Source organism: Gorilla gorilla, chromosome 4 (assembly GCF_029281585.2).
Source record: "Gorilla gorilla gorilla isolate KB3781 chromosome 4, NHGRI_mGorGor1-v2.1_pri, whole genome shotgun sequence".
Taxonomy (NCBI): domain Eukaryota; kingdom Metazoa; phylum Chordata; class Mammalia; order Primates; family Hominidae; genus Gorilla; species Gorilla gorilla.
The window spans coordinates 45,856,699-45,878,668 of NC_073228.2; the positions used below are offsets into that span (position 1 = coordinate 45,856,699).

Below are 21,970 nucleotides of genomic sequence, written 5' to 3' on the forward strand. Positions count from 1 at the left end.
TCTTGTGAGTCATGAGATGATTTATACTCTTTTAAAATTTTTCATCAAAGATTAAGTATTTTGCATTTAGGCTAAAATGTCATAATTTAAATTTTAACTGAGTTATTGAAAAACATTATTGGCAAAGGAAAAGATGTGTAATGGTCAAGATAGCCAGCAGGGGAAAGAGAACAGTGTTGAAGAACCCATATAGATTTGGAACATGTAGACACATGGAGGAATATTACTTAACCAAGAAAGCAAAGGGGAAAAGGTGTTCATTATTCTAAAAAGGAAGAAAAGAGTAAATAATCAAGATGGGTGAATGCAATATGAAAATGAGAAGTAAGATAATGGTAAAAAAAAAAAACAGTATAAGACCTACTCTTAAATATCATTAATTTGATGATGCAAATCAACTTTAATTTCTTTAATAAGAGCTCTCTGGAATTTTGTGGCAAATAAACTGTTGAACTGGCTTGTTTTATAGGGAAGCCAAAATTGAAGTAATCACATGTCCTTGAATTACCTTTTTAAGTACAGAATTTTTTATTGGGGTTCATATCATGACTGTTTCGGCTTTCTTCTTCAGAGACGTGGGAACAACGCAAGTCCCACTTACAACACTTAAGAACATTCTCATGATGACCGTTGAACTGGAAAAACTGTAAGTTATTTTTTTCTTAGACTTATTTTCACCTTGTTGCATTTTTAGGTTTGTTTTATTATTTTCTTAAGTCAGGTTTATTGAGATATAATTTTCATATACTAACATTCACCCTTTTTAAGTGTACAATTTGATGAGTTTTGACAAATGTATAGTTACATAACCACCACCACATTCCCAATATAAAGCATTTCTGTCGCCTCAAAAAGGTCCCTCGTGTCCCTTTGTAGTCAATCACCTCCTCCCACCGTCACCCCCTGTTAGCTACTAATCTGATTTCCTATAGTTTTGCCTTTTCCAGAATATCTTATAAATGAAATCATATAGCATGTAGCCTCTTGTATTTGACTTCTTTCACTTAGCATAATTTTTTCTTTTTTGAGATGGAGTCTCACTGTTGCCCAGGCTGCAGTGCAGCGGCATGACCTAGACTCACTGCAACCTCCACCTCCCAGGTTCAAGTGATTCTCCTGCCTCAGCCTCCTGAGTAGCTGGGATTACAGGCACATGCCACCACGCCTGGCTAATTTTTGTATTTTTAGTAGAGACGAGGTTTCACCATGTTGGCCAGGCTGGTTTCGAAGTCCCGACCTCAAGTGATCCATCTGCCTTGGCTTCCCAAAGTGCTAGGATTACAGGTGTGAGCCACCTCACCTGGCCTCACTTATCATATTATTTTTTGAAATTATGCTGCCATCCATGTTGCTGCACCCATCACTACAGCTGGCCCTCCATATCTGCAGGTTCCTCATCCATGGATTCAACTAAACATGGATGGAGAATACTTGAAAAAAATGAAATATATAAAATAACTGTAAGACAATAAAAACAGTAGAAAATTTAAAATACAGTATAATTATTTACATACCATTTACACTGTATTAGGTATTTAAAGCATACCTAAGGCTATATACAAACACTATGTCATTTCATAGAAAAGACTTCAGCATCTGTGGACTTTGGTGTTGGCAGGGGCTCCTGGAGCCAATCCCCTGCAGACGCCGAGGGACAACTGTTCACTCCTTTTTATTGCTCAGTAGTATTCCAGTTGTGTGGAAACCCCATCTCTACTAAAAATACACAAATTAGCCAGGTGTGGTGGCACACGCCTGTAATCTCAGCTACTCAGGAGGCTGAGGCACGAGAAGTGCTTGAAGCTGGGAGGTGGAGGTTGCAGAGTCTCCTTTACACTTGCTGTCCTCCCTCCACTGCCGCCTGACACACTCCTCCCCAGCAGTGGCCTCTTCATAGGCAAATTTGAGGAGCACCTTTCAGTTCTTGTCCTGCTTGACTTGGCCCTGATGTTTGAAATTCTTGATGAATCTTTCTTCCGGAAACGCACTCTTTCTATGCTTCCAGGAAATCTTTTTCTTGGTTCTCCAGACAACTTCTTAGACTCCTTGACCAATTCCTTCTTGTTGCCAACAATGGAAACAAACCAGCCCTACCTAAGCAAAGCACATTAAAACTCACTAGAAAGATACAGGGGAGGGGGCGCCCACTAAACCTCTAAAGAGACAGGAGGTGGGGAGCTGTAGGACCAGGTTTGGGAACCTGCAAGAATCAAGACCAGAGCCCCTGAAATAGCAAGAAGCTGGAAGCACAGGAACTGTCAGAGCCGGATGGCTGTCACTGCAGTCAGCGCCTCTGATTGTTTGTTTTTGAGATGGAGTCTCGCTCTGTTGCCCAGGCTGGAGTGCAGTGGCATGATCTCGGCTCACTGCAACCTCCACCTCCCGGGTTCAAGCAATTCTCCTGCCTCAGCCTCCCGAGTAACTGGGACTACAGGAGCCTGCCACCATGCCCGACTAGTTCTTTATATTTTTAATAGAGATGGGGTTTCAACATGTTCGTCTCAAACTCCTGACCCCAGGCGATCCACTTGCCTCGGCCTCCCAAAGTGCTGGGATTACAGGCGTGAGCCACCATGCCTGGCCAGTTTTTGTATATTTAGTAGAGACTGGTTTTGCCATGTTGGCCAGGTTGGTCTCAAACTCCTGACCTCAAGTGATCCATCCACCTCTGCCTCCCAAAGTGCTGGGATTACAGGCATGAACCACTGTGCCCAGCCACCTCTGATAGTTTTCATCGTCCTTGGGCCACTTGCTCCCAAATCACGGTTCCAGACAAAAGCTTACAAGTAGTCCAGCTTTGGCCGGGCTCAGTGTGATGGTTAATACTGAGTGTCAACTTGATTGGATTGAAGGATACAAAGTATTGATCTTGGGTGTGTCCGTGAGGGTGTTCCCAAAGGAGATTAACATTTCAGTCAGCGGGCTGAGAAAGGCAGACCCACCCTTAATCTGGGTGGGCACAAGCTAATCAGCTGCCAGCAAGGCTAGAATATAAGCAGGCAGAAAAATGTGAGAGACTGGCTTAGCCTCCCAGCCAACATCTTTCTCCCATGCTCGATGCTTCCTACCCTCCAACATCGGACTCCAAGTTCTTCAGTTTTGGAACTCAGACTGGCTCTCCTTGCTCCTCAGCCTGCAGACGGCCTATTGTGGGACCTTGTGATCCTGTGAGTTAATACTTAATAAACTCCTGTATATATTCCATTAATTCTGTCCCTCTAGAGAACCCTGACTAATACGCTCAGTGACTCACACCTGTAATCCCAGTACTTTGGGAGGCTCAGGCAGGAGGATGGCTTGAGCCCCAGAGTCTTCTTCTTCTCCTTCTCCTTGTCCTTCTCTTCCCTTCCCCTTTCTCCTCTTCCTCTTCCTCCTCTTCCTCTCCTTCCTCTTCCTCTTCTTCCTCTTGTTTGTTTGAGAAAGGTTCTCCCTCTGTTGCCAAGGCTGGATTGTAGTGGCACAATTGTGACTCACTGCTTCTCAGCCTCCTGAGAGCCCAGGAGTTTGAGGCTGCAGTGAGCTATGATCACACTACCACACTCCTGCCTGGGTGACAGAGCAAGACCCTGTCTCAAAAAACAAACAAAAAACTCTGGTATGATAGAGGTGAATTGTCTGTTTTATCCTGATAATTCTGCTTACTTTAGTCCCGTGGTTCTCAACTGGGCCAATTTTGCTCCCCAAGTGACATTTGGCAATATCTGGGCAGAGGTCAAGGACGCTGCTTAACATCTTTTTTTTTTTTTTTTTTGAGACACAGTTTTGCTCTCGTTGCCCAGGCTGGAGTGAAATGGCACGCTCTCGCCTCACTGCAACCTCTGTCTGCCGGGTTCAAGTGATTCTCCTGCCTCAGCCTCCCGAGTAGCTGGGATTATGGGCATGCACCATCACGCCTGGCTAATTTTGCATTTTTAGTAGAGATGGGGTTTCTCCATGTTGGTCAGGCTGGTCTCAAACTCCCAACCTTAGGTGATCAGTCCGCCTCAGCCTCCCAAAGTGCTGGGATTACAGGTGTGAGCCACCTCACTCGGCCTGCTTAACGTCTTAAAACACACAGGACAGTTCCCCCATAAAAAAAATGATGACCAGCCGAAAATGTCAACAGTATCAAGGTGAAGAAATTGCCATAAAGGCTTGGTAAACAGGGATGGTATGACAACACTATTGATAGGCCACATTAAAATACTTAGGGCCATATCCATTATCCCTGTTTTTATGATTTCTTCTTTGTCCCCATGCAGTTTCAGGGGCAAAATAAGGGAGTAAGTCAAAGGTGGTTCCAAATAGACATCTGGGAATCTTAGGGTGTAATATGGCCCTCATGGAGGCCCTTGCTGAGCTTAGGGCCTGATTCTGGAATCCTAGCATTGCCAAGAGAGGCAGGCTGGCAGGTGAGAAGACAAATAATGGGAGAGCCCACATATGTTGGAATTCATTTGATGGTATCTAAGCTGGGGTGATTGTCCCCACTAGCATTACATGACTATGGATCCAGTTATTTGGAGAAATCCATTTCCTCCACAGGGAATATATACTACATTAGAACCAAAGATGGAATCCTTAGTAAATGGAATCATTTGGCAAAATTCAGTTGTCTGAAATTTTTGCATAAAATTCTCTTTTTTATTTTCATTGAGCCAAATAAATAAAGTATCAGGTATTTACTAGGGTCACCATTCTTTGATTCATTGATTTTTTTTTTTCAGACAGGATCTTGCTCTGTCACCCACATTGGAGTGCAGTGGCATAATCTCAGTTCACTGCAACCTCCACTTCCTGGGCTTAAGTGATTCTCCCGCCTCAGCCTCCCAAGTAGCTGGAAATACAGGCGTGTGCCACCATGCCCGGCTCATTTTTGTATTTTTTGTAGAGATGGGTTTTCATCATGTTTCCCAGGCTGAGTTTTTTTTTTTTTCAAATGTCTTAGGGTTTTCGCTTTATTATTTCCTTGATATCCACAGCAGAAGTTCAGAGGTATAACTTCAACATTAACAGGTGAAAAGTTCTACAATGACTTGTTGCACTCCATCACATTAGAATAATTGAACTATAATTTCCATACAACACAAGAAAACTACAGTATTTAGTGACAACTGAAAGATACCTGATAAATAAATATATCAACTTACTACTCATGAAAAGAATGGAGCTGGTTATTTCAGCTATAAAAGGGCAAAGCAAAAAGACCATTTTCTAGCCATTTGAAAGTTACTCAAAAAATTGATACAATGGAATGGAAAGGAAAACAAAAAAGATTGTAAGCAACTTTAACAATGTTCTTGCATTCTACTGATACACAAACCTCTAGGGTTTCAGTTGACACAATCAAGTTCAACTTGTACTGACAGAAAATATTAAAAACCTTCCTATTGAGTTTTTAATATCAAACAGGGAGGTTAGTAAATTGTTTTCTGATTCTTCTACAAAAAAAAAGTCTAGAAGAGGGACAGGGAATGTAGTATGCACCACTTATTATTATTCTAAGTAATAATTTTTACTTACGAAGTCAACACGAGTGCAAAGGGCTTAGTGATGCATCTTATTCTTTACTTTTGGACAGTAACACCCTCAGATGGTATTTTTATTGGTTTGTTTTATATCCCCCTTTTCCATTTGCCCTTCTGTTTTGAAGTGCTTTTTCTTAAAACTTAAGTTCTTTGCCTCCATTTTCTTATAAACCCAATTTCCTCTTTAGTGCAACTCTACCATTTGAAAGGAACCTTTCTATTGTAATTTACAAGCTGTGAATAACCGCTATGTAATTCTTTCCAAGGATTAATAAACTGAGAGATGATTTGAACCAACAGAGGTAGGGGAAGATTAGAAGGGGGATGCAAGTGGCCACAGATCTTACAGGCGGCCAGCAGAGGGCGCTGCTCCAAGGTGAAGGTCGCACCCTGAGAGGCCATCCTTTTTTGTAGGACCAGACTGGGGTGTAAGGACAGTGCCTCATCCTCACAACGACAGACCCGTGTTCTGGGTGTGGATTTGCCTCCCTTGCCTGCGGGACTTCTGCTAGCACTGCCGTTCCTAGACTTAGACCATGCTAGAATGAGTCCAGGAACCGAGGAGAGGAGATGGGAGTGGCTCTTCCCACTGTGGCCCCTAATAATTCACATGAAGAATTTTTGCTTTCCTTGCCAGGGACCCGGGACTCAGTGGGTCCAGAGGTCCTAGTGCCAAAGGAAGAAATGTGTAGATCAGGAAATACTATTATGGTTTTATTCAACTGGAAGCCGAGGCTGGCCATTTATTGTATTTATTTATTTATCTATCTATTTATTTATTTATTTATTTTGAGACAGAATCTCACTCTTGTTTCCCAGGCTCCCAGGCTCAAGAGATCCTCCTACCTTAGCCTCCTGAGTAGCTGGTACTACAGTCGCATGCCACCTTGCCCAGCTAATTTTTTTTTTCTTTTTTTTTTGAGACGCAGTCTCATTTTGTTGCCCAGGCTAGAGTGCAGTGGCGCGGTCTTGGCTCACTGCAACCTCCACCTCCTGGGTTGAAGCGATTCTCCTGTCTCAGCCTCCGGAGTAACTGGGATTACAGGCATGTGCCACCGCACCTGGCAATTTTTTTTTTTTAGTAGAGGCGGGGTTTCACCATGTTGGCCAGGCTGGTCTCAACTCCTGACCTTGTGATCCGCCTGCCTCAGCCTCCCAAAGCGCTGGGATTGCAGACATAAGCCACCGCGCCTGTTTTTTTTGTTTTGTTTTGTTTTGTTTTGTTTTCTGACAGAATCTCTGTCACTCAGGCTGGAGTGCAGTGGTGCGATCTCAGCTCACTGCAACCTCTGCCTCCTGGGTTCAAGCGATTCTCCTGCCTTAGCCTCCCAAGTAGCTGGGATTATAGGCGCACGCCACTATGCCCAGCTAATTTTTGTATTAGTAGAGGTGGGGTTTCACCATGTTGGCCAGGCTGGTCTCAAACTCCTGACTTCAGGTGATCCACCCACCTCGGCCTCCCAAAGTGCTGGGATTATAGGTGTGAGCCATCAAACCCAGCCCTGCCCAGCTAATTTTTACACTATGGGCAAGTATGCTGCCCAAGAGTGCTCTGGAACTCCTGGGCTCAAGTGATCTTCCTTCCTCGGCCTCCCAATGTGCTTGGATTACAAGCATGAGCCACCTTGCCCAGCCGAAGCTGGCCATTTAAAGTTCCTCATGCTGCTGAATCAATAAGGATGGAAGGCGGCTACTATTATGGGCTAAGTGTTTGTATCCTCCCCAAATTCTTTTTTTTTTTTTTTTGAGATGGAGTTTTGCTCTTGTTGCCCAATCTAGAGTGCAGTGGCGCGATCTCTGCTCACTGCAACCTCCACCTCCCAGGTTCAAGTGATTCTCCTGCCTCAGCCTCCTGAGTTAGCTGGGATTACAGGCATACGCCACCACACCCGGCTAATTTTGTATTTTTAGTAGAGATGGGGTTTCTCCATGTTGGTCAGGCTGGTCTCAAACTCCCGACCTCAGGTGATCTGCTGACCTCAGCCTCCCAAAGTGCTGGGATTACAGGCATGAGCCACCGTGCCCGGCCCCCAAATTGTCTTTTTTTGTTGTTTTTTTGTTTGTTTGTTTGTTTGTTTTGAGACGGAGTCTCGCTCTGTCACCCAGGCTGGAGTGCAGTGGCATGATCTTGGCTCACTGCAAGCTCTGCTTCCCGGGTTCACACCATTCTCCTGCCTCAGCCTCCCAAGTAGCTGGGACTACAGGCGCCCTCCACCACGCCTGGCTAATTTTTTGTATTTTTAGTGGACACGGGGTTTCACCGTGTTAGCCACGATGGTCTCGATCTCCTGACCTTGTGATCTGCCCGCCTCAGCCTCCCAAAGTGCTGGGATTACAGGCATGAGCCACCGCGCCCGGCCTCGGCCCCCAAATTCTTATGTTGAAGCCCTCACCTCCATGTGATGGTATTAGAAGGTGGGGCCTTTGGGACGTAATTAGGCTTACAGTGCCCCACGATGGGATGAGTGTCTTAAAAGAAAAGACCAGGTGGTCTGCCTAGTGACTCACCCCTGAAATCTCAGCACTTTGGGAGGCCAAGGTGGGTGGATCACTTGAGATCAGGCGTTTGAGACCAGCCTGGGCAATATGGTGAAAAGCCATCTCTACTAAAAATACAAAAATTAGCTGGGCGTGGTGGCACAAGTCTGTAATCCCAGCTACTTGGGAGGCTGAGGTGGGAGAATCACTTGAACCCAGGAGGTGGAGGTTGCAGTGAGCCCAGATCATGTCATTGCACTCCAGCCTCCAGCCTGGACAGAGAGAGCATCTGAGAGTCTCTGTCTCAAAACAAAAAGAAAAAGAAAAGAAGAGACCAGAGAGCCTTTCTTCTCTTTGTCCACCAAGTGAAGATATGGCAAGAAGGCAGCCATCTGCAAGCTAGGAAAAGAGCCCTTGCCAGCACCCAATCATGCTATCACCCTGATATGGGACTTCCCAGCCTCCAGAACTGTGAGAAATCAATGTCTGTTGTTTAAGCCACCCAGTATGTAATAGCAGCCTGAGCTAACTAAAACCATCACCGAACTAGCCTCTTTACCTATGATTAGCAAGAGGAAAATGGCTCTGTTACTTAGTAGAGGAAGGAGGCTATGTCTGAAAGCCAAGAATTCACTGGGGACACATCTTAGCAGGCTCTTGACCCTAAGACCTGGTTAATGGAAAAGTAGAGCAACCCAATAAAAACAAGACCACCAAGAAGTCAGGTCTTATGGAATAAAGTATTGAGTGTCCCTATGAGGCACAGAACCCTTCGAAAGGGGATTGGAAGAAGTGGTGGAAGAAGGCGGCTATGATTATCAACTTAGACTTCATGGCCATTTGTAGAAGGAGGCTTCTAACAGCTATGTTTTATGTTAATTGGCTCTTTTCTCTTCTTTTTTCTTTCAACCTTATATTAAGAGCACTGGCAGAAGCTAGCGGTTTTGGTATCCTGTAATTATTAGTTGTATAACCTTGGCCAAGTAACTCAACCTTTCTGTGCCTCAGTTACTCATCTGTAAAACAGGGTAATAAGTCTCAACCTCGTACTTATGTTGTTATAAAGATTTAACACTAGGCTGGGCATGGTGGCTCACACCTGTAATCCCAGCACTTTGGGAGGCCGAGGAGGGTGGATCACCTGAGGTCAGGAGTTCAAGACCAGACTGGCCAACATGGCAAAACCCTGTCTCTACTAAAAATACAAAAAATTAGCTGGGTGTGGTGGCACGTGATTGTAATCCCAGTTACTTGGGAGGCTGAGGCAGGAGAATTGCTTGAACTAAACCTGGGAGGCGGAGGTTGCAGTGAGCCGAGATCATGCCACTGCACTCTAGCCCAGGCAACAGAGTTAGACTCTGTCTCAAAAAAAAAAAAAAAAAATTAACACTTTGAACAAAAAAGAAAAAAATAATAAAATTAAAAAAAGATTTAACAATTGGGCCAGGCATGGTGGCTCATGCCTGTAATACCAGCACTTTGGGAGCCTGAAGAGGGAGGATTACTTGAACCCAGGAGTTCCAGACCAGCCTGGACAACAAAACAAGACTTTGTTTCTACTTAAAAAAAAAAAAAAAAACACCAAAGTCAGGTGTGGTGGTACATACCTGTGAGCCCAGCTACTTGGGAGGCTGAGATGGGAGGATCCCTTGAGCCTTGGAGGTTGAGGCTGCAATGAGCCATGATCATACCACTGCACTCCAGCCTAGGCGACAGAGTGAGGCCCATGTCAAAAAAAAAAAAAAAAATTATCCCCAACATTTAGCAGCTTAAAACAAAAAACATTTATTATATCACACTTTCTGTGGGTCAGGAATCTGGGAGGGACTTAGCTAGGTGGTTCTGCTCAGTTCTCTTGGGATGTTTCAGTCAAGCAATGGCCTGGGGCTGCACTCTTATCTGAAGACTCAATTGGGAGAAAATATGCATTCAAGGTCACTCACTGGTTGTTGGCAGGCTGTAGTTCCTCACTGAATATTGGTTGAAGACTTCATTGGCTTACTACCTGGACTTCTCCATAGACTGCCTGAATGTCCTCCCCACATAGCTAGAGTGAATGAACTAAAAGAGAGAGAGAACACACACAGCCCAGGTAAGAGTTCAGTCTTTCTAAGTCATTATATGAAAAAGATTCTTTTTTTTTTTTTTTGAGATGGAGTCTTGCTCTGTCGCCAGGCTGGAGTGCAGCGGCACAATCCCAGCTCACTGCAACCTCTGCCTCCCGGGTTCAAGTGATTCTCCTGCCTCAGCCTCCCAAGTAGCTGGGATTACAGGCATGTGCCACTATGCCCAGCTAATTTCTGTACTTTTAATAGAGACGGGGTTTCACCATGTTGGCCAGGATGGTCTTGATCTCTTGACCTTGTGATCTGCCTGCCTTGGCCTCCCAAAGTGCTGGGATTACAGGCGCGAGCCACCGCGCCTGGCCGAAAAAGATTCTTGCACACACGTTTATAGTAGCACTATTCACAATTGTAAAAATGTGGAACCAGCCCAAATGCCCATCAATCAATGAGTGGCTAAAGAAACTGTGGTATAGATATACAGTGGAATACTACTCAGTCATAAAAAGGAATGAATTAATGGCATTTGCAGCAACCTGGATGGGATTGGAGACTATTATTCTTTTTTTTTTTTTTTTTTTTTTGAGATAGAGTCTCACTCGGTCACCCAGGCTGGAGTGCAGTTGCGCAATCTTGGCTCACTGCAAGCTCTGCCTCCTGGGTTCACACCATTCTCCTGCCTCAGCCTCCCAAGTAGCTGAGACTACAGGCGCCTGCCACCATGCCCGGGTAATTTTTTTTTTTTTTTTTTTTTTTGTATTTTTAGTAGAGACTGGGTTTCACCATGTTAGCCAGGATGGTCTCGATCTCCTGACCTCGTGATCCACCCGCCTCAGCCTCCCAAAGTGCTGGGATTACAGGCATGAGCCACCGCACCCGGCCTTTTTTTTTTTTTTTTTTTTTTTTTTTTTTTTTTTTTTACTAACCAGGGGTTTAGTATAAATACAACCAGCATAGAAAGACCCAAAACTATACAGAAACCAAAACCAGAATGCCATGTGGTGGAGGCGAAGGGCAGAATTTCTGACCCTTTTGGCTCAGCTGCCCTTCCCCACAAATAAAAACCAACAAACAGGACAAATCAGGACAATAAAGAAGATTCATGCTAAGCTGTGGCAGAGGGGGGAAGGTATGATCGGGTGGGGGTGGGACAAGGAATGGCCATGGAAGATAACTGGGTCAGGTTGGACCCTGGACTGGGAGGGGGAGGGCAAGGCCCATCACCACAACTTAAGCCAACCCTAAGCTGCCCCCAGGTGCCATAGGTCCCTGTCCCAGCAGGGAGGCTGATGGGCCTGGGCCCATGCCCCTCCCCACCTTTGGGGGTCAGATAGTGGCCACCCAGGTCTGCTGGGTTGGGGCCTGACACAGGCTCTGCATGCGCATTCGGGCTGCCTGTGGAGAGAGAATGGAGTCACTGTTTAACCGTGCTACCTGCCTCAGCCCCAGCAGACCACAGGAGGTTGGCCCCAGATTCACTGAGTGCCTGCAGCAGCCGTACAGACACAGCATCCTTGGCCACCTCATGCCCATCCCGGCCATCTAGGATCAGCACAACCCAGATGAGGCCGCTGAAGGGCACCGGATGCCCAGGAATCACCACCTGGTACCAGAAGCGGTGCCGGCCAGCAGGTCCTATGCCCAAACACTTGGTGAGGAACACAGGGCTGCCCAGCTTCATTCGTTGGCATAGCAACTGCAGGGTAGCCCGAGCCCCTTGGGACCCTAACTTGTCCCTTGCCAAGGCCAACTGGCTGCCCTCTGGCTGTGGGGACCGCAAGGAGGGACCCACAAGCTGCTGTCGAAGTCGCTGCTTCAGTTCTGGCTTGAGCCACTCCACAGCCACCTGCTCTCCACAGAGGTGTGACTGCCCTTCCTCCAGGGCCTTTTTGGCCATGGCAGCGGTCCAGTGCGAGCTGAATTTGAGCATAGCGATCTGCCCGGGCGCCGGTCCGGGGCTGGGCAGCAGCCGCGCCTGCTGCAGGCCGGGACCCAGCGGCTGCAGCGCGGGCTGCAGCGCGAGCAGCAGCGCGGTGCGGGTCAGATTCGGCGGCAGGCAGTCAACGCTCAGCTCACACTTCCCGGTGCTGCGGCACACGAGCAGCGGGCAGGACGGCCGCAGCGGGTGGTTGTGCAGCGGGCGATGGCGGCCTGCGCGCCGCGCCGCGAGCTGCAGCGGGCATATGCGAAGCCGCGGTTCAGGCCGCTGAAGGTCATCATCAGGAGGAACTCGTAGAGGCGGCCCACGCGCTGGAACAGCGGGATAAGCTGGTGCTCGTACACTTCCTGAGGCAGCCGCCCAATGAACACCTCTGACCCAGCCGGCGGCGGGCTGCCCACCCAGCCTGGGGGTGGCCCGCCATACTTCCTCTGCCCGTTCACCTGCACCAGGCGATGACTGTCTCCCTGACCCACGCCTCCAGCGCCGCCTTGTTCTCTGGCTTCACCCTCTCACACCACAGCTCACAATCCCGCTTGGACTGCATGGCTCTCTATTCTCTTTTTTTTTTTTTTTTTGAGACGTAGTTTCACTCTTGTTCTCCAGGCTGGAGTGCAATGGCGGGATCTTGGCTCACCGCAACCTCCGCCTCCCGGGTTCAAGCGATTCTCCTGCCTCAGCCTCCCAAGTAGCTGGGATTACAGGCATGCGCCACCATGCCTGGCTAATTTTGTATTTTTAGTAGAGGCGGGGTTTCTCCCTGTTGGTCAGGCTGGTCTCAAACTCCCGACCTCAGGTGATCCACCCACCTCGGCCTCGCATAGTGCTGGGATTACAGGCATGAGCCACCGTGCCCCGTCTATGGAGACTATCACTCTCAGCGAAGTAGCTCAGGAATGGAAAACCAAACATCCTACGTTCTCACTCATAAATGGGAGCTAAGCTAGGAGGATGCAAAGGCATAAGAATGACACAGTGGACTTTGGGGAATCAGGGGGAAAGGATGGGAAGGGGGTGAGGGATAAAAGACTATTAATTGGGTGTAGTCTATATTGCTTGGGTGATGGGTGCACAAAAATTTCACAAATCACCACGAAAGAACTTACTCATGTAACCAAACACCAGCTGTTCCCCAATATCCTATGGAAATAAAAAAATTTTTTTAAAAAAAGAGTTCGGTCTTTCTGTAACCTAATCTTGGAAGTGTATATTATCACTTCTTCCATAGGCTATCAGTCTCCCAGACCAACCCTGCTACAGGGTAGGGGAGACTACATGGGATGTGAATACCAGAAAGTGGGGGCCATTGGGGACTGGCTATTTGGAGGATGGTTACTACAAACTATATTTGTAATTTTTTTTTTCTTGAGATGGAGTCTTGCTCTGTTGCCCAGGCTGGAGTGCAATGGCACGATCTCAGCTCGCTGCAACATCCACCTCCTGCGTTCAAGTGATTCTCCTGCCTCAGCCTCCCGAGTAGCTGGGATTACAGGCACGCACCACCACACCCAGCTAATTTTTTGTATTTTTAGTAGAGCCGGGGTTTCTCCATGTTGGTCAGGCTGGTCTCAAACTCCTGACCTCAGGTGATCTGCCCGCCTCGGCCTCCCAGAGTGCTGGGATTACAGGCCCGAGCCATGGTGCCTGGCTATATTTGTAATTTTTTAACCAGTAAAAAAAAAAAAAAAAGAAGAAGAAGAAGAAAAAGAAACAAGTATGGGAAAATATTAAGATCTGATAAAACTGGGTTATACTTATGCAGGTATTCATTACATTATTCTCCATAACTTTTTAAATGTTTAATAATAAAAGTAAAAATATTTTCCCCTTAAAAATGTGCAGAACATACCTCAAATAATGTTGACAAAGAATCCTAAAGACAATTATTATTATTATTATTTTTTGAGACAGGTTCTTGCTCTGTCGCCCAGGCTGGAGTGCAGTGGTGCCACCTGAGCTCACTGTAAACTCCGTCTCCCGAGTTTAAGCAATTCTCCTGTCTCAGCCTCCTGAGCAGCTGGGACTACAGGCGAGCACCATCATGCCTGGTTAATTTTTATATTTTCAGTAGAGACGGTGTTTCATCATATTGCACAGGCTGGTCTTGAACTCCTGGCCTCAAGTGATCCACCCACCTTGGCCTCCCAAAGTGCTAGCATTACAGGCATGAGCCACTGCGCCGGGCCTCTCAAACTCCTGACCTCAGGTGATCCACCTGCCTCAGCCTCCCAAAGTACTGGCATTACAGGCGTGAGCCACTGCGCCCGGCCGATCTTCCTTCCTTTCTCCCTTCCCCTCTTCTTCTTCTTCTTCTTTTTTAATTAATAGAGATGGGATTTTGCCATGTTGCTTAGGCTGGTTTCAAACTCCTGGGCTCAAGCTATCTGCTCGCTTCAGCTTCCCAAAGTCCTGGGATTAAGGGCGTGAGCCACTGCGCCTGGCCCCAGTAAGGATTTAAAAGCTCAGGAATTATTAGTCAGCTTCCTTTTTTGTTCATCCTGTTGTTTGTTCATTTCAGTCTATTCCCTTTTTATAATTTCCTTCTTCATAAGGACTATTTCTCCTTGTACTTTTGTGAGAATTCCTGTAACTTGTAATCCCAGCTACTTGGGAGGCTGAGGCAGGAGTATCACTTGAACCGGGAGGCGGAGGTTGCAGTGAGCCGAGATCAAGCCATTGCACTCCAGCCTGGGCAACAAGAGCAAAACTCGGTCTCGGAAAAAAAAAAAAAAAAGAAAGAAAAGAAAAGAAAAAAGAAAGGAAGGAAGATCCTCATTGGACAGAGCAAAAAGCAGAATTGATGGCACTGAAAATGAAATCAGCGGGTGATGTACAAGTTCCAGAATGTCTCCTAGAGTAACAAGGAAATCCGGGTATGGTAGTTTATGCCTGTCATCCCAGCACTTTGTGAGGCCAAGGAGGTTAGTTAGCTTGAGCCCAGGAGTTGGAGACCAGCCTGGCCAACATGGTGAAACCCCATCTCTACAGAAAATATAAAAGTTAGCTGGGTTTGGTGGTGGGTACCTGTAGTCCCAGCTACTCTGGAGGCGAAGGAGGGAGGATCACCTGAGTCCCGGGAGGTCAAGGCCACAGTGAGCCTTGATAGAGTTTTGCCACTGCACTCCAGCCTAAGCAACAGTGAGACCCTGTCTCAATAAACAAACAAACAAACAAATAAATAATTGTAGAGCTAGAAGATAAAATGGGGCCCGGTGCAGTGGCTCACGCCTGTAATCCCAGAACTTTGGGAGGCTGAGGCGGGCAGATTACTTGGCCCAGGAGTTTGAGACCAGTCTGCCCAACATGGTGAAACCCCGTCTCTACTAAAAATACAAAAATTAGCCAGGCATGGTGGTGTGTGCCTATAATCCCAGCTACTTGAGAGGCTGAGACAGGAGAATTGATTGAACCCAGGAGGTGGAGGTTGCAGTGAGCTGAGATCACACCACTGCACTCCAGCCTGGGTGACAAAGCCAGACTCTGTCTCAAAAAAAAAAAAAAAAAGGTCGAGCAGAGTGGCTCACGCCTGTAATCCCAGCACTTTGAGAGGCTGAGCCGGGCAGATCACCTGAGGTCAGGAGTTTGAGACCAGCCTGACCAACATGGAGAAACCCCGTCTCTGCCAAAAATACAGTATTAGCAGGTCGTGGTGGCACATGCCTGTAATCCCAGCTACCTGGGAGGCTGAGGCAGGAGAATCGCTTGAACCTGGGAGGTGGAGGTTGCAGTGAGCCGAGATTGTGCCACTGCACTCCAGACTGGGCAAAAAGAGTGAGACTCTGTCTCACAAAAAAAAAAAAAAAAAAAAAAGAGAGAGAGAGACAGGGTTTCACCAGGTTGGCCAGGCTGGTCTTGGACTCCTGACCTCAAGTGATCTGCCCACCTCAGCCTCCCGAAGTGCTGGGATTACTGGTGTGGGCCACTGCATCTGGCTCCCACCATCTCTATTAAAATAAGATAAAATAAACATAAAATAATGAACCGACAAAATAATAATACAATTCATTGTAAGTAAAATGCTATCCTGAGTTCTGTGAGTCATTCTGGATAATTCAAATTCTCTAGAATTACCACCTCAGCTGACTTTTTTTTTTTTTTTTTGTAGAGACCAGGCTGGTTTTGAATTCTTGAGCTCAAGTGATCTGCTTCCCTCAGTCTCCCAAAGTGCTGGAATTACATGTGTGAGCCACCGAGCCTGGCCTACAAATTCTTTATTATACAACACACAGTAGATGCTCAATAAATATTTGCTAAGCAGAAACATACACTCAAAATACCAGAAATTATCAAGGAAGTTGCCAGTTGGTCTCTTGGGTTCTTCCTCCCGACAGGTATACACACCTATTGTAAAGATGAACACGTTAGGCTGTGAGAAACCAATACTGTTAAACATTCCAATCAGGTGACAAACTCCCTGGGCTCTGGTTTATATTACCAAGCACCCTGATGATAACTTGGCTTCCTGTGTGGCTTGTTTATAGAAAAAGAATGCTACCCAGGCTGACGTGAGTTGCATTTCTGAGTTGATTTCTCATTGTAAATTAATAAACTGGCATTCTAGCTACATAGATCAGTCTCTTTGAACTCTTTGTACCTTCCACCATTAGTGTGATTTCTAAGGCTGCAAGCCAGACACTGCCCAAGACCCAGCACTGGACTCTGGTGAGTTCTTCCAGCTGTTGCCACCCCAGGAGCCTCTGGGAGCCCCTGGGAACCATCCAGCTTGCTCTCTGTCTCTACATTTCACGGTGTGGGTTTCAGGGCATTCACAACATTCCTGCAACAGAAGAGTTTTGGGAACACCCCCAGCAGGATGTGGGTGATTTGAATATATGTCAGAGATGTGGTTGTATGTCAGAGATGTGGTTGTAACTGAGAAATCTTAAGCCTAGTGAATTTTATTCCACTTGACTTAAAGAAAGAGCACGTGAAAGAAGGGGATCTGAGGACATCTATGAACAGGGCCCCGAGGGCATGAACTTACTAGTGTTTATCTGACTAGTGTTTATCTGGGCCTGTCTAGTCTGGAGAACCTGACTCTGGTGTACCCAAGCTTTGCAGTGGCTGTAGAGGTTTGCTCTTTTGGAGGGAGAAGATAATTCACTCCTCCAACACCTGAATGAGGGTAGATTAACCCACCTCCTTCAGCTGCAGTTTGGCAAATTTCTCTTCTTTGATTTAATGCTCAACGGACAAACTTCCTTTCTTCTTCTTCTTCTTCTTCTTCTTCTTCTTCTTCTTCTTCTTCTTCTTCTTCTTCTTCTTCCTCTTCTTTTCTTCTTCTCTTCTTCTTCTTCTCCTCCTTCTCCTTCTTCTCCTTCTTCTTCTTTTCTCTTCCTTCTCCTCCTCCTTCCTCCTCCTCCTTCCTCCTCTTCTTCCTCTTCCTCTCCTCCTCCTCTTCCTCCTCCTCTTCCTTCTTCTTCTTCTTTCTTTTTTTTTTTTGTTTTTGAGACAGGGTCTCCGTCACCCAGGCTGGAGTGCAGTGGCACGATCTCGGCTCACTGCAACCTCCACCTCCTAGGCTCAAGCGATCCTCCCACCTCAGTTTCCCATGTGGCTGGGACCACAGGCGTGAGCTACCATGCCCGGCTAATTTTTGTATTTTTGTAGAGACAGGGTCTCTCCATGTTGCTCAGGCTGGTCTTGAACTCCTGAGCTCAAGAGATCCTCCTGTCTCAGGCTCCCAAAGTCCTGGGATTACAAGCATGAGCCACCATGCCCGGCCTCAACAGGCAACCTTCTGATTAATAATTAGACCTCTGTGCCGGCCGTCGTGGCTGATGCCTGTAATTCCAGCACTTTGGAAGGCCAAGGCGGGTGGATCGCTTGAGGTCGGGCGTTTGAGACTAGCCTGGCCAACACGGTGAAACCCCGTCTCTGCTAAAAATACAAAAATTAGCCTGGCATGGTGGCGTATGCCTGTAATCCCAGCTACTTGGGAGGCTGAGGCACGAGAATCGCTTGAACCCGGGAGGCAGAGGTTACAGTGAGCTGTCATATATAATGAAACAGTTTTACTAAACTTAGGAAGCAGTGACTTGGTGTCTCTAGAAATTGCCTAACACACACATTCCAGGATACATTCTCTGTCATCTGGAATCTCCTCCCTTCCACAAACCCACGCTGTCTTAAGCACTATTTTCCTATTTGTTGTTGACCTAATCTAGAAAAAGGCGGCCATCACTCTTTCTCCCCCACTCAGTCCCTCAGTCCCGAAACACCCTTATTCTCCGCACTTGTCACCCCACCCTCTGCTGCCCCCACCGCAGCGCGCAAACGCACACGAGTTTAAAGTTTAGGCTGTGATGCTATCCTCGCCTGCAGATCACAGGACAGATATTCTCGGGGACAACTTTGCGAGGCCATGTGCTCGTCCCCCTTAGGAAGGAAGAGGGAGAAATCCCTGCGGCTCGGTTTTGTTCCAATGGTCTGCTCAGCGAGTGATTCCCGTTTCCCCAAAGGCTGCCCCTGCCCCTCAGCATGAACGGGGACGCGGGTGTGGAGAAGGGGTTAGGGGAGAGAAAGCAAGCAAAAGCCCAGGCTCACTTTTAGAGCCTGGGAACCCTGTCTGCAAAAATGACAGCTAGAGCTTTCTGGCTCCTCTGTTTAATCGTCGGATCATCCCCCGAAGCTCCGGTGGAGAGAAAAAGTAAGATCGGTGTAGTGCGGAGCCCTGGGAGCGGAGCGGGGATCTGGGGAGGGGGCGCCCAGGCCTCAGCCGCCGGCTGACAACCGGGCCACCTTCCGCGAGGCAGCACACGCGTCCACAGGCCCGCGCCTGGCGCAAGCCGAGAACCGCGCGTTGCGGCGCCGCGGGCCCGCGTCAGAGGAAGCCCCGAGACGCGCGCGCTCACGGGCCCTACGCTTCCCCGCCGCCCGGCCGCTCGCGCGCGCCGCCGAGGGCCCCGCCGGCCCTGCCCACCCCAACCTGCCGCGCGCCGTCGTGCCGGCTTCCGGCTCACCGCCCGCGCCGCCGCCGCGCCTCAGCTTCAGCTTCGGCCTCAGTCAGCCGCGGAGGGACGCGGAGCCCGGCGCCGAGCCCTGCGCTTGCGCTTGCCGGGCGGGCATGGACGGGCGAGAGGCGTTCTGCAAGCGCGAAATCGGTGAGCCCGGCCGCCGCGCCGCCGCCCCGCGAGCCTTTTCGAGTCCCGGAGAATCCTGCACGCGAGATCCCAGAGCGCCAGACCCATGCGGGCCGTTTCGCTGTTGCTAAAAACCAACGCCCGGGGACTGGGAGAGGAACTGGGGTTCCCAAACTGTTTTTTGGAAGCAGCGATGAACGGGATAGTGCATGACGTGGACATGCTGGGCGCGGGCATCTGGCTGGTGACCCTGCTGGTGGATCGGGACGGGCTGTACAAGATGAACCGCCTGTACCTCACTCACCCCCGACGGCTTCTTCTTCCAAGTCCACATGTTAGTCCTGGACTCCTCCAGCTGCAATAAACCGTGTCCAGAGTTTAAACCTGGTATTGAAACTGAGCTGAATGACGCTGCATATGTCCTTTATACCACCGTTTGTAACGTGGGTGCCACAGCCCGGGCTGTGGGTCGCCCAGTCTTTTTTTGGGAGGGATGGGGGACAGTATTGTAACATGATTAGGATTTAGACGACAGGTATTATTTCCGCCACTCTGTGATTTAAGCACCGTCAGCCCCACCCCCACGGGTGAGAACGGCAGCTGTTGGCACAAAGCGGGTTGTCAATAAATAGATGTTGACAAATGGAGTGAGCGACCACCAAACACCATTGCCAGAAGGGACTGTACAGAACTGAGTTTAGAAAAGCTGCTTTTTTGGGGGAGTGTGTGGAGGGTTGGTAGCGGGGAATATCCACTCCCACATCTTTTTTTTTTTTTTTTTTTTAGACAGAGTCTCGCTTGTTGCCCAGGCTGGAGTGCAATGGCGCCATCTCAGCTCACTGCAACCTCTGTCCCCCAGGTTCAAGCCATTCTCCTGCCCTCAGCCTCCCAAATAGCTGGGATTACAGGCTGAGCCACTGCGCACGGCCCCACTCCCACATCTTTCTAGGCATGTGCTCTGGGAAATCCTGATACAATGTGATAAGGACCTTTGTTCTGTAATGTGGGCTGGTTACATATTGCTTTCCCTTCCCCACACCCCGTGCTACTTTTTGTATTTTTAGTACAGATGGGGTTTCACCATGTTGGCTAGGCTGGTCTCAAACTCCTGACCTCAAGTAATCTGCCCGCCTCGGCCTCCCGAAGTGCTGGGATTAAAGGCGTGAGCCACTGCACTGGCCTGGTTGGGTTGGTTATCTTCTAAAGGTCGCTAGACTGTTTCCACCTTGCCTGTAGACTAAATATCAGTTTCAACTTGTGCAGCAAGATAGTAGATTGCAGCTTAGGTATTTCTTAAAGGCCTTATATTTTCTGTTTCATGGCATTTAAAAGACGCTATGAATTAATGTTCTGGTTATTTTGTCCAGGCAGCAGGTATATTGTGATGGGCCACATCTACCATAAGAGAGGGCAGCTTCCTACAGCTCTGCGCCAGGTCCTGAGAGGCCACCTCTGTCCAGGGGATGGACTGCTGAGGAGCAGCAGCAGCTATGTGAAAAGGTTTAACCCAAAAAGGGAAGGGCAAATTCAAGGTGCAATTCATACCCAATGCATTTGAAACAACCATCCTGGCATTTCTGGGGCACAAGAGACATCAGCAACAAGACATGAAAGGTCTACCTTCATGTAATGGGTCCTCCTTTAGAAGAGAGCCCAAAGCTACTCTACGAATGACCTGCATAGTTACAACTGTAATCTCGAAGGTGTCACTTTGTTATTTACAAGATGCTTCTTAAATGGGCTGCTCCTGAGCTCAGTGTCAAGGTGATTCAACTGTTGTGCCAGACAGTGATTTACACAGCTCAGATAACTGACCTGTCTAGTTAACAGATCACTGCTTCATGTTTTTAAATATTTTAATTTAATACATTCTTTAGTAGAAATAGTCCACAAAACATTTTCTTCAATTTAAATATACAACTTTTATATCATGTATCAAACCAGATTTTATATTCAAACTATCACATTTTAAATTCTTCACATAACAGTAAGCGCACTAGTCAAAAGACATTTACCTATGAAACGTCATTTAGATCAAACACAAGGGTCAAAGCCCAGGACAAGGATTAAAATTTTACACTTAAAGAGTACCAAGCCAGGCGCGGTGGCTCACACCTGTAGTCCCAGCACTTTGAGAGGCCGAGGCGGGCGGATCACCTGAGGTCGGGAGTTCGAGACCAGGCTGACCAACATGGAAAAACCCTGTCTCTACTAAAAATACAAAAATTAGCCGGGTGTGGTGGCACATGCCTGTAATCCCAGCTGAGGGAGGCTGAGGCAGGAGAATCACTTGAACCCAGGAGGCAGAGGTTGTGGTGAGCCGAGATCGCGCCAGCCTGGGCAACGAGAGCAAAACTCCGTCTCAAAAACAAACAAAGTGTACAAAAGGGCCAGTGTGCGGATGGGTGGATTAAAAAAATAAATTTAAAAAAAGTGCTAAAGGGCTTACTTCAGGCAAAAGTGTTGCTGATGTACCAAAAAGTAAGATATAGTTTATTTTCATGCCTCCCTGCTCCTAATAATGTATGTTTTGTGCTGAACTGGCAGCTATCCCAATGTGAACTGTATTCTGGGTGTATCTGATGTCATTTTTCTATTAAGACCAAGTATAATGTTTGCTTGTAAAGCAATAAATCTTGCCTTGAAATTAGATCTTGGATGCACCTGTTTATTTTTGTTTTGTTTTGTTTTAGCCTTTGAGCCCTAAAGGTTTGAGAAAAAGCCTTTCTCAAATTCATTCCCCAAACCTTGGAACCAATATTAACCAATGACAGCTCACAAGCAAGTGAATTCTAAACATTTTTCAGTTGGTTTTAAAAAGGTTTAATCACTAGCTAAATTAAATATTGATTTTATACCTGAGTCCACAAAGACATGAGAGTATTTTTTCAGAAGATAAGG

General features: G+C 47.4%; 1 long non-coding RNA gene and 2 pseudogenes across 1 annotated transcript; 1 reads left to right on the top strand and 2 right to left on the bottom strand.

The window, feature by feature from the left end:
- Positions 1 to 1,485: 1,485 nt before the first annotated feature.
- Positions 1,486 to 10,029, bottom strand: LOC134758432 (uncharacterized). Its single transcript, XR_010133607.1, has 2 exons — positions 9,929 to 10,029; positions 1,486 to 2,094 (listed from the first exon to the last, which is right to left on the bottom strand). It is a non-coding gene; the product is annotated as an uncharacterized lncRNA (long non-coding RNA).
- Positions 10,030 to 10,981: 952 nt separating this feature from the next.
- LOC134758452 (dead end protein homolog 1-like) lies at positions 10,982 to 12,631 on the bottom strand (annotated as a pseudogene).
- Positions 12,632 to 18,516: 5,885 nt separating this feature from the next.
- LOC101140744 (UPF0450 protein C17orf58-like) lies at positions 18,517 to 21,719 on the top strand (annotated as a pseudogene).
- Positions 21,720 to 21,970: the final 251 nt, after the last annotated feature.